Source organism: Molossus molossus, unplaced genomic scaffold (assembly GCF_014108415.1).
Source record: "Molossus molossus isolate mMolMol1 unplaced genomic scaffold, mMolMol1.p scaffold_m16_p_10, whole genome shotgun sequence".
Taxonomy (NCBI): domain Eukaryota; kingdom Metazoa; phylum Chordata; class Mammalia; order Chiroptera; family Molossidae; genus Molossus; species Molossus molossus.
In genome coordinates this window covers 30843917-30856263 of record NW_023425345.1, presented here as the reverse complement: position 1 = coordinate 30856263, position 12347 = coordinate 30843917, and the positions used below count along the sequence as shown (strand labels likewise).

The window sequence follows — 12347 nt, the reverse complement described above, 5'->3', positions numbered from 1 at the left end:
ATTTTATGGTATATAAATTATATCTCAATTTTTTTTATCTAAGGTTTAAGGGGAAAAAATAAACAGCTAAGTGTGAAAGCTAAAGGATCTCCTTGTAATCTCTTAAAGATAACCTTGTCTCCTATAGCTGGACAGTAGAGAAAGCTGAGTGAAACCACGGGGTTCGTAACTGTTTCTGTCTGACTTGTTTTGCATAGCATGATATTCTCAAGCTACATTTATGTTGTCACACTTGAAACCTATATAATTGTATTAATCATTATCACCCCAATAAATTCAATTTTCTTAAAAAATGTGATTATTGATTGCTTGCTTAGGCAGCACATATAAAAAATTGGAACCATACAGAGAAGATAAAATGGCCCCTGAACAAGGGTGACACACAAATTTGTGAAGCGTAAAGAAAAGTGATTATTGATAGATAAAAATAAATTCAGAATCAGTGGTTTCCTCCAAGTCCTCTAAGCCTACAGCAGTGACCCACTCCACCCTGTTAAGGACAAAGGCTTTGTCCTTGTTCAAAACCCATGTGGAGGCTTCCTACCTGAAAGAAAACAAGTGGCCTTGTTCCAGGATCTCTTCCTACTTTCTCTGGCTACAAAGTCAATGATTAGGATTCGTTCATAACGTTAACCTTCAGGGAATAGCTAGGCCTACTAAGGAGGAAAGATACTATATCCCAAAGGAAATATAGGACCTAGTCTACATGTACTGACAGGAGCTAGGAGAATAAATATAAAAATCTAAGGGGGTAGGGCCAGAACATACGGGAGATTTCATCAATATCAATATGATTTGTCTTTGTTTAGGATATAAGGTTTAATATCCTGGCAGTGACCTTGAACATGATTTTGACATGCTGCCAGGATGGTTCTTAGAATCTTATAGAAAGTGATGGCCCATACTTAGTGAAGTAGACATGTCGGAATTTTCATAGTAGCCAATGGAAGATGGGATCACATGGCACAGAGAAGGTGAGGATGCTACAACAGATAAACTGAGTCATAAAACCCACCAGATAACTATTTTTCATAGAAGGGACCAAGTGTTCCTTTATCTGCCTAAGAAATAAAATATGTGTTTGTGAATCTCACACCCCTAGGACAACGATAGAGAATGGTTCTTTCTTTCTTTCTTTCTTTCTTTCTTTCTTTCTTTCTTTCTTTCTTTCTTTCTTTCTTTCTTTCTTTCTTTATTTATTTTTGTCGTACATGCCCCTAGTGGGAACTGAACCCAGGACTCTCTGGTCCACAGGCCGATGCTCAATCACTGAGCCAAACTGGCCAGGGCGAGATTGGTTCACTCTTAAAGATCTGCCAGGGTGATGGTCCCTTTAGTTCACCAGTCTAGGTCCTACAAATGCCAGAGAGAAAGTGAAGGCTGACAAAATCAAATAGTCCTGATTGCAGTTGTTATGCCACATATAATATCTGCTAGAGCTCATCAATATGCCTCAAGTACCTGGAATGCAGCCATTGATGAAGTAAATGTGTTCTTTTCATCTTCTTCTGAAAAGAGAATCAGAAAAACTTCTCATTCACATAGAATAGACAACAGTATTCATTTATTGCCTTCTCCCTGAGGTAGATGAAAATGATACATCCAGGATTGGATACAACCAGGGCCAGGGGACACATTACTTGTGTCCCAGATCCACCTATTATTCAACACTTTACTGAAGCTTCAGTTTACCATATGGCTGCATATAAGGTTGTCCCTTGTGACCACTGAGGGAGGAATAAAACTTGAGTTGGTTCACAGATGGTCAGCTCACTATCTGTGAGCTGTAAAAGCAAGTTCTTTTACAGAGCTGTGGGCTGTGGGCTGGTGGAAGCAAGTAAAAATAGATTACAGTTGCACAACAGAATGATCTTAAAAGACACAAGTGAAGGGAAACCCAATGAGCTGAGCTGTGGGCAGTGTGCCTGGTCATATATTTTGTATGGAAAGAGAAGTGGGCAGTGGCAAATGGCTTGGCCAGTTGGTAAAATGAAAGCAAAAAAAATTGAAGGATCGAGGATCAGGATATCGGGGTGGGGAGGAAGCATGTGGATTTACTTATGGGAATGAACATGAGGTATGAATATATTTTCATTTTATGTAATGCCCTCCAGAGAGCATCCAACAAGGAAGAGATCATTCAACAACCAAGTAGAGAGAATTAATCAATCAGCTAATGTCAGCTAGCCTCTGTCACTGGCCAGCTGAGTACTGAATTATGAGTGAACTATGAATGAAGTAGCCACGGCAGCAGAGATGAAACTATGAAGATCCCAAATAAGGCATCTCAATTGCCAAGACTCACATACCCACTGACACAGCAGAATGTGAAACCTTCCACTAATACTAAATCCTATTCTTCAAAGAAACCACCCAGGCATTTGATAGAAAGTTGACTACATTGAAGCCTTTCCACGTTGGAAGGAGCAGTGATTCATCTTGACTAGGATAGATACATACTATAAGAATGGGTTTGTCCACAGAACTTATATGCATGTATGCATAACTGATGGACGTGGACAACAAAGCTGGGGATTGGGGGGGGATGGGGAGGAGGGTGTCAATGGGGAAAAAAGGAGAAACATCTGTAACAAAAATAAATTAATAAAATGAAAGAAAGAAAGAAAGAAAGAAAGAAAGAAAGAAAGAAAGAAAGAAAGAAAGAAAGAAAGAAAGAAAGAAAGAAAGGGTTTGTCTTCTCTGCCTATATGGCATCAGCCAGTACTACTATATGAGGATTCTCAGAGTATGTGATTCCCCCAACACAGAATCAATCCCACATAACTTGCAACAGACCAAAGGCCCATTTTATAGCGCAGGAGGTGACAGTGGGATCCATCATACCACCTGGAAGCTGCCAACCTAATAAAGGAACCACAGAGGTTGTAAAAGTCACAGCGGAGCTTCCAGTTTACAGACAACAACTTATGAGAGTGGGGTGAGGACATATGTGTTCCAAATTAATGACCATTATTATAAGGTGATGTGTCTCCAAAAGGAAGAACCCATGGGTCTAGGAACCAAGGGGTTGAAACATAAATGTCTCCACTTATCCTCACTCCCAGTGTTCCACTTATGGAATTCGCAGTTCCTATCCTTGCTACTATTGTTTTTGTTAATTTGGAGGTCCTGGCTCCTAAAAGAGACCCAGAAAAGTTTAATCTATGGTTGATACCCAAGCACTTTGAGGTCATTTTGCCAAGGAAGCAGTATGCAAGAAGAGCAAACCTCCTCTTGTCAAGAATAATTAACCCTAATCATCAAGAGGAGGTAGGACAGGGAGGAATGTATTTGGCACCCAGGTGACCCATTTGGGAATCTCTGAGTGTTCTTTTGTCCACATTAAAGGTAAACTGCCAAATGTAGCAGCTATAGAATGAAGAGAGTGTGGTGACCAGGGGTACAAATATCTCAGAGATGAGGGTCTGGGTACCTCATAAGATAAGCTACCTAGACCAGAAGAGATGCACGCTGACAGGGAGGGGAACACATATGGATAAAGAAGGTAGAGTTAATTACTGATAGTTCAGTTGCCACTCGAGCCCAGCTCAGTAATAGCAACTATTGTTTATTCTGCTAACTTTCCTTTTGTAAGCTTCCCCCCTAAAACATGGCCCAACAGAATCCTAGAGGACCAACTCCCAGAAGTTTCATGAAAAAGTGGATTTGAGTAGCAGAAAGGATAAACTTAAGTGGATAATGTAATGTGGAGTCCAGTCCCTTCAGGACTGAAGACTTATTTCCCCTGTTACAGAAGTGTTGTCAACAAATAGCCTTCCGCTGTCAGGCCTTTCTAGAAATTGCCCTCAACTGAAGAGAGTCTCCTTGCCTAGGGTCACATCCTCTTACCAGCAGCTGCCTGAATCAGTGATAGATCTGCATGGGGTCATAACAGCCTGGCCCTCTCACCTCAATGCAAGGGGCTCTGCAGGGCACAAACCCTGTGGGGTTAGCAGTGGTCTTTGTTGAGATTGCATCACTAGCTCTTTCCGTAGGATCCTGCTTTCTTCTCTTCCCACACAGGTATTGAGCTAAAGAGCACTCACCCAATAAACTTCCAGCTTGCAAATTTCTGTCTCAGAGTTTGCTCTCTGGGAATCCTGACCTGCAACATTTATAATTATACTATAATGGAAATAAATTTCAGACAACACTGCATTTTAAGCTTTTTGTTCGTAAATTAATGTTATTTCAGCTCATCTCACAAATCTTTTAATCATCCCTAATTAACTTATTATCAAACATCCCCAAAGTTCAAAAACTTTTTCTACATTTTTCAAGGTTCCAAAAGCCTACTCATACCAGCTTTTGTCTCAATAAATGACCTCACTTCACTGAAATCAAGCTAAACATTATTCTCCTTAACCTCCTTCCGCTCACTTCTAAATTTCTTTGTGTGTTCACATAATACTTTTTTCTCTTCGTCCCTTCTCAGTTAAGAAGTATCTCTTTCCATACCAAGCTTAAATCTTACTACTTAGTTCTTTATCCCATGGCTTCCTGATTTCTCCAAAACAACATTTCATCGAAGTCTTTAATCTCTCCATCTGAAAGTTTCCTTCCTTTGAGTTGATTAATATCCAAAACATTATTCCGTCAAAGTATTTAATCTCTTCACACAACAGTTTCTTTCCTTTTAGTCTACAAATACCATTGCTTATTTAAAAACAAAATCTTGAGGTCTATCTTTTTTAACATGCCATCTTGTTTCTCTTCTATTCTTTACCAACAAACAAGGTTGAAAAATGTATAATTACTGTATCTACTCCATTTTTAGTCTATGCTCTAATAATCTATAATCTGTATTCTATCCACAACACTACTGTAATGCCTCTCTGAAAAGTTACCACTGACTTCCTAATAGTCAGATCCGATGACTTTGCCCTAGTCCTTCTCTTTCTCAACCATTGTACAGTTATTTTAGTGCACTTGGCCTTGTCTTAGTCTTAAAATTCTTTCCTCATTACATTTACCAAGAAGCTTTACCGCCCAGGTTCTCAAACAAACCCTTTAACCACATTTTCTCAGCTTCTATGAGCACTCCAAAAGTTCTGTTCTTGATTCTCGTCTCTTCCAACTCAATTTTCCTCTCCTTTAATGATCCCATTTTTCCCCCATCTTGAACTATAAAAAATATGTCTCTCGCCCTGGGTGGTTTGGCTCAGCAGTTAGAGTGTTGGCCCACAGACTAATGAGTCACGGGTTCGATTCCAGTCAAAAGCGTGTACCTCGGTTGCGGTTCATCCCTGGCCCTGGATGGGTTGTGCGGGAGGCAACCAGTCAGTGTGTCTCTCTCACATTGATGATTCTCTCCTTTCTTCTCTCTACCTCTCTCTCCCTCCCTCCTACTCTGTCTGATGATAAATAGAAAAATATCCTCAGGTGAGAATTTAAAGAAAAAAAATTTTTTTAAATATGTCTCTCAAGGTGAAGTCACCAATTTGACACTTTCTCTTGGACTCCAAACCCAAGTTTTTACCATGAAACAATATATAAATTATCGATTTCAAAATAATTATACTTTATTATGTTGTGAATATTTCTAGTCCCAGCTTACCAAGCATTTATGCTGAATGAGTGTTGAATATAATCAATACCTTTTCAGGACTCATTGAGATGATAACATAGATTTTATGCTTTGACATACTGTACTATAACATTAGATTCCCTGAAAGTCAACTATCTTTATGTTCTGAAACAAATCCTGCTTTAAAATGTTGAGTTTTTTATAAACACACTGCTTTATTATATTTTGTTCAAGGTTCCAAAATCTATATGCACAAATGAGATTTATTCACGATATTTATTGAAACTATCTTCATTGGATTTTGCATTGAAGTATTCTTTTCCAATGCTCTGGAAATTTTTATAGAACATGAGAAGCAACAATTTCATAACAGTTCCAAGCACTTGCCCATGAAATTCTGACTTCTGAGTCTAGAATTCATTTTATAAGATAGTTTTTAAAAACATGACATTCTCATCTATTCAATTTTTTTTATTTCTTCTGTGTTAATGTTTTTTTTTTATCCCCCTATACATCTACTACCTCCTCCCTCCCACCCCCTTCCCCTCTGGTAATCATGTCATATATCTTTCATGTCAATTTTAGTTAGATAAAATGCAAAAACATCTTTTAAAATACATGATTGAGCTATCAAAATTTTTAAAAATGAAATTATAGGAGGCTAAAATTCACGTGAAAGTTGGAATCCACTAGACTGTTCCCAGGTGGCCTGGGAAATGGGTTTTAATGGGACTCACACACAGAGAAAGGCCTGGATTCTTTACAAAGCAGAGAACCAGAACAAAGAATCCTACATAAAGGCATAAGTGAGTACAGTACGGGGAAAGCATTACAGGAAGGTACATTAGGTATAGTACTATAGCCTTGGCTATGGGAGAAGGGAAAAAGAAATCATAATTCTCCTCATAGGTCTTCCCTTGGGTAGATTCAGGAATGGAACTTATATTACCTCTATTATTAGAAAAACTCCAAACTAAAATTAAATTTAAAGAAGTCCTAGGTTGCCCTGGCCAGTTTGGCTCAGGGGTTAGAGCGTCAGCCTGCGGTTCAGAGAGACCCAGGTTCAATTCCCACTAAGAGCATGTACCTCAGTTGCAGTTTGTCCCCGGTCCTGTTTGGTCATGTGGGTGGCAACCACTCGATGTGTCCCTTTCACATCGATGTTTCTCTCTCTCTTTATCTCTCTCTCTCTCTCTCTCTCTCTCTCTCTCTCTCTCCCTCTTCCTCTATCTGAACAAAATATGGAAAAATGTCCTTGGGTGAGGATTAAATAAATAAATAAATAAAGTAGTCCTAGGTCACTGTGCCACCAGCATGACACTGTGCCACCAGGCATTTGGCAAAAGTAAACACATATTATCTCTGGAGAAACATATTTAAATCCATATCACAATTTCCAAATCTTAAATTTCAAGGTTAGGAGCTCAACAATTAAAACAATCAAAGTAAAAGAGGAACATGCAATTATGAATAACAAATCAGCAAAATTAGAAGATAAAGAATCATATATGGCCCAGCTGGTGTGGCTCAGTGGTTGAGTGTCAACCCATGCACCAAGATGTCACCGGTTCAATTCCAGGTCAGGGAACATGCCCAGGTTGTGGGCCAAATTTCCAGCATGGTGCATGCAGGAGGCGGCCAATTGATGTTCCCTCTCATTGATATTTCTGTCTCTCTCTCTCTCTCTCTCTCTCTTCTCTCTCTCCCCCTTCCTCCCTCTCTAAAATCAATAAAGAAAAAATATTTTTTAAAATCATACAAGCAAGAATTACATATATGATCAAATACTAAATTAAAAGTAATTATATAATAAGAATATAATAAAATATTTACAAATATATGTATATAATAATGTGAATAAGAAATAAAATAGTGTATTGAAAGTATAAATGAAGGAACATAAACTATCAAAATTGATCATGAAGATTTGAAGATACAACCAAATATAATTTTTAAAAATAAAAACATAATTGAAATTGGAAATGTAATGTTGGTTTAAACATATGACTAAACAAAGTTGAAGAGAGAATTACAAAGTTGGAAAATATTTTTGAAGAAATTTTTCAAAAGATTTCTCAGATGGAAAACAAGAAAAAAAATGATGATTGAAAACAACCCTAGCTGGTTTGGCTCAGTGGTTAGAGCGTCGGCCTGTAGTCCAGAGAGGCCCGGGTTTGGTGCCTGCTAAGGGCATGTACCTCGGTTGCAGTTTGTCCCTGGCCCTGGTTGGGTCATGCGGGAGGCAGCCACTCGATGTGTCCCTTTTACGTTGATGTTTCTCTCTCTCTCTCTCCTTCCCACTCTATCTGAACAAAAAATGTCCTCAGGTGAGGATAAAAAAAAAGAAAAGAAAGGAAAACTGAAATATAGTGAGAATATACACAGACTGCATCACAGAAAGACCATGAGATGGAGAAAGAGAGTTTAAGAGGTAGGGTATATAAAATGAAATAGAGTTTCAAGAGAGATTAAAAAGAATGGGGAAAGCAATATTTTACTGGAGGAGAGCTGCTAATTTTCCAGAATTTTTTAAGTAAAAAAATATATACACCCTCACAATCAGGAGGCAACAAACCCAAGAAAGGTGATTCAAAAGAAATCCACACTCAAACACATTGTTATGAAATTATAGAAGACTAAAGACAAAAAGAAGATCTTATGTGCTACTAGGAAGAAAAACAGATTTCCTACAACAGAATGACAGACTAATCTCTCAAAAGTAACAATGAAAGCTGTAAGAATTGTGGAATATCTTCTAAGTGCTAATGGGAAATTTTCAGATAGAATTGTATTCTCATCAACATTACCTTCCAAGGATAAAGTTAAAATAAGGACATTTACAAAAGAATAAAAACTCAGTTTATTACCAACAGCCATCACTATAGCAATGTGCAAAGTAAGTACTTCATAAAAAAAGAAAAAAGTCTTCTTAGTGAAGGGCTAAGGTGCAAGATATTCCAGCAATCAAAAGAAAATGATAAACATGAGATGAATCTGAAAAAAACATTGTATAAATTAATAACAATAACATCAAATGTAGCAGTTAAAATATTAAAATGCTAATAAAAATTTGAGCAGTCTAAGTCCTTATATTGTCCAGATGGTGGATAACTACAAAAAAAATTAGTGTATAACCTTATTAGTAGGGGGGAATAAAAATAAAGAAAAACAATTTAATCCAAAAGTAAACAAAAACAGGAACAAAGAAGAAAAAATAAAGCAGACTAAATAAAAGGCTAAAAATAAGATGCTAGAAATGAATTTAAACATATCAGTAATTATAATAAATGTAAATGGAATGAACTATTCTGTTAAAAGGTAAAATCAGCCATTTACTATTTTAGATATATGACTGTCCAAACCTGTAGAGAGTTTTTAAGAGTTTATTTTAACCAAACTGACAACATGTACCAGGGAGCAAAATCTCAAATGTTCCCTGAATAAGTTTTGCAGCTTCTTTTATGCATTTGAAATTAAGGAGGAACCTTACATAGAGGCAAGAGAAAGCAAGGTGGGGTTGGACTACAGACGAGTTAAGATTACGTGTTCCCTTAAGGATTAATACCCCCCTACAAGGGTTATTACTTCTGGCATTTTAAAGGTGTGTTAACCTAGATTGCATAAGAACAATGGACAGGGCTGGTTTAAAATCTTTCACTAAAGAAATTACAAGCCTGGGGAATGACTACCCACCATGACCTGCCCAGTTAGGAATTTATCATCAGATCACCCTGTGAGGTTACTATCCTTAGAACCCTTTTTTCTTTGTCTAAACTATTTACATTAAACTTATTTTAATGGTAATATTAAAAGTAACTAGTTTATGGCATTAAAAATTAATAAACAAAATTATAACAAATTAGAATGTAATTTGGAATATTGATAGAAAACATGAATGATCCTGTAATCATTAAAGTCATTCAATCAATAGTCTTTCTCACAAAAAGAATCAAGCATTTATCCTACCTTTGTGGTATAATCATACCTCAGAAAACCAAATTAGTGACAGCCCATTCCTTTTTGTAAAACTATTCCAGTTGGTAAACAAGAAAGAATTTATAGAATTAAAATATCACCATTTGAAACCATTAATGAAATAATGAATCTAGGCAATAATGACTAATGGCTACATAATTTCATAATATTGTCAGCATGAGTGGCATTAAGAAAATAGCATATGAGCAAAGATTTAGAAAAGGCGAGGAAGTTCACCATGTGGGTAACTGGGGGAGGGATGGTCCAGGCAGAGGCCAGTGTCAAGGTCCTTCAGTGGGAGCCAGACACTTTGTTAAGAAGCACAAAACGAAGCCCAGTGAAGGTGGAAATTTAGCAGAAAATGAAACCAGATGGGATCAGGGAGCCAAATTATGAGTGGGGGAAAACTGGTGGAGTAGTTTTGGTAGGTGAAATCAGGAGTTTAGTTTTGAATATAAGTTTAAGATGTTTATAACCACCCAAATGAAGTTGTTGTGTAGACAACTAGACATGAACCTGGAATTCTGGGCCGGAAACAAAAATGTGGGAACCATTAGCATATAGATGGTATTTACAGCCAGGGAATCGCACTAAAAGAAGGAAATTGATAGAAAAACAAAGACAACTAGGGCTGAGTCTTGGAGAATGATACAGGAGATGACAGCCCTTTTCACTTTCTTATATACTATCTAATTTACTATATGTTGTGTTTATTTTTAGTAAACTCTAAGACTGTAAAATTCCATAAGGGGAGGGATTTTTGTCTTTCCCGTTCTGTCCCCCGATCATCACAAGTACACAGAATAGCACCTGGCTCAGTAAGCATTAAATTAATATTTATTAATAAAAATCTATGAATTATGCTTTTTATATTGATTTTAGAAATTCTTCCATATGTCGAGGTTTTCTTTTTTCTTCTAAGTGTATTACATATTTAGCTTTCATGTCTACTCCATAATCCATATAGAAATGAATAATATAAAGTAAGGATCTAATTTTATTATTCACATATCGCTTCATTTCTACAGAATAAAATCCAAAAATGTTAGCATAACACTCAACGCCCTTCATGATCTAGATCAACTTTCTTTTTGTTATCGCTCACTGCCATCCTGTACAGTCTCAGTTCAACTATACTAACCTGCTTGCAATTCTTGAGCTCTCACAATGCAATATGATATGCAACAGAAATAAAAGGGAAATGTGCAATTATTAAAAGGTGAAATCAGGATTTGTGGATCATATAACTGCATACCTAGAAAAAAAATTTAAATCATTTGAAAAACAAAATTAATAAGAACTTAGAATCGCTAAAATATTTTCATCCATTAAACTGATGTTTGTAAAGATACCAAATTACATAAGACAGGCTTATAATATAATATTAACTGATAAAAACAGAGTTCCAAATTGTACCTTACCACATTGTACCTACCACATTGTTTAATATAAGTTTAAAAATTAAATATAGAATAAATTATTTAAGAAGTATACCCAAATGGTAATGGTCATTATGTTTTGATGATCAAAATTTTTCCTATATCCCATGTTTTATTTTATATGTATAAGTTAGTTGTATAATACAAAATTTTAAATAAAAATATTTTCTGTTTCCACAAAAATGCTAATACATCTTATTCCTGATCAGAAAAGGTTCACTAAATTTCAAATAAGGGCTGGAAAATTAGGAAACATAGCTATAATTTTACATCAGTCATAACTACAAAAAAATTGAAACATCTGCCCAAGAACCTTCATTTATGCCTAGAAAACACATATGCTCACTGTCACTAAGATTAACGAGCTTACATAATAAGAATAATTAGAGGGACATTTTTAAGACGAAATAAAATAACATGTATTGTACATTTTCTATGCTTTAGTAAGGCACTATGCTCATTACTTCAAATACATTATCTCATTTTAACCCTCAAAGTACTCTACAACTTAGATATAATTATCTGCAGTAGTGGTTAAGAGCATGAATCCATGGCTTTTTTCTACATGAAGTCAGACTAAAAATCTAAGACCTAAAATAAATATAGTAAGTCCTCACTTAATGTCAACAACAGGTTCTGCAACTTTAAGCAAAACAACATATAATGAAACTAATTTTACCATAGGCATCTCATCAATGGTATAATGAAATGACATTGAAAGAAACGACATTATTCAAGGACCTAATGCACTCGGATAACATGAGCTTCTATTTTACAACTGGAAGTGTCCCTGAAGATCACCTTTCCCAACACTTTAGGGATGAAAAAATTTCAGTACTTTTTTTCAGAGAAAAAGATTTGTTGATGATCACACATCTAAATAATGGGAATAACATCAATACCAGATTTATTGTTTCATCATTATTTTCACTATACTACACTTGAATTCCTAATCACAGAACTCAAATAAAAATAATTGCCTTAAAAAATTACACTGAGACTCTAGTACACTGCCAATGGGACTGCAGACTGGTACAGCCACTATGGAGAACAATATGGTGTTACCTGAAACACCAATCAGAAACAATATATGTACCTCCATGTTTGTAGCAGCACTATTTACAATAGCTAAGATCAGGAAACTGCCCAAGTGTCCATCAGTAGACGAATGGTTAAAAAAGCAGTGGTACATACACACAATGGAGTACTATGCAGCTGTAAGAAAGAAAGATTTCTTATCCTTTGAGACCACATGGAAGGACCTGGAGAATATTATCCTAAGTGAAACAAGCCAAGTAGAGAAAGACAAATATCACATGATCTTACTTATTTGTGGAATATAACGAACATAACAGTCTGAGGAATAGGGTAGACCCAGAGATGTGGAAGTAGGGTACAGACTGACA

General features: G+C 36.2%; 1 non-coding gene across 1 annotated transcript; it reads left to right on the top strand.

Moving 5' to 3' along the window:
- Positions 1-306: 306 nt before the first annotated feature.
- Positions 307-410, top strand: LOC118624832. Its single transcript, XR_004958497.1, has one exon. It is a non-coding gene; the product is annotated as a U6 spliceosomal RNA (small nuclear RNA).
- Positions 411-12347: the final 11937 nt, after the last annotated feature.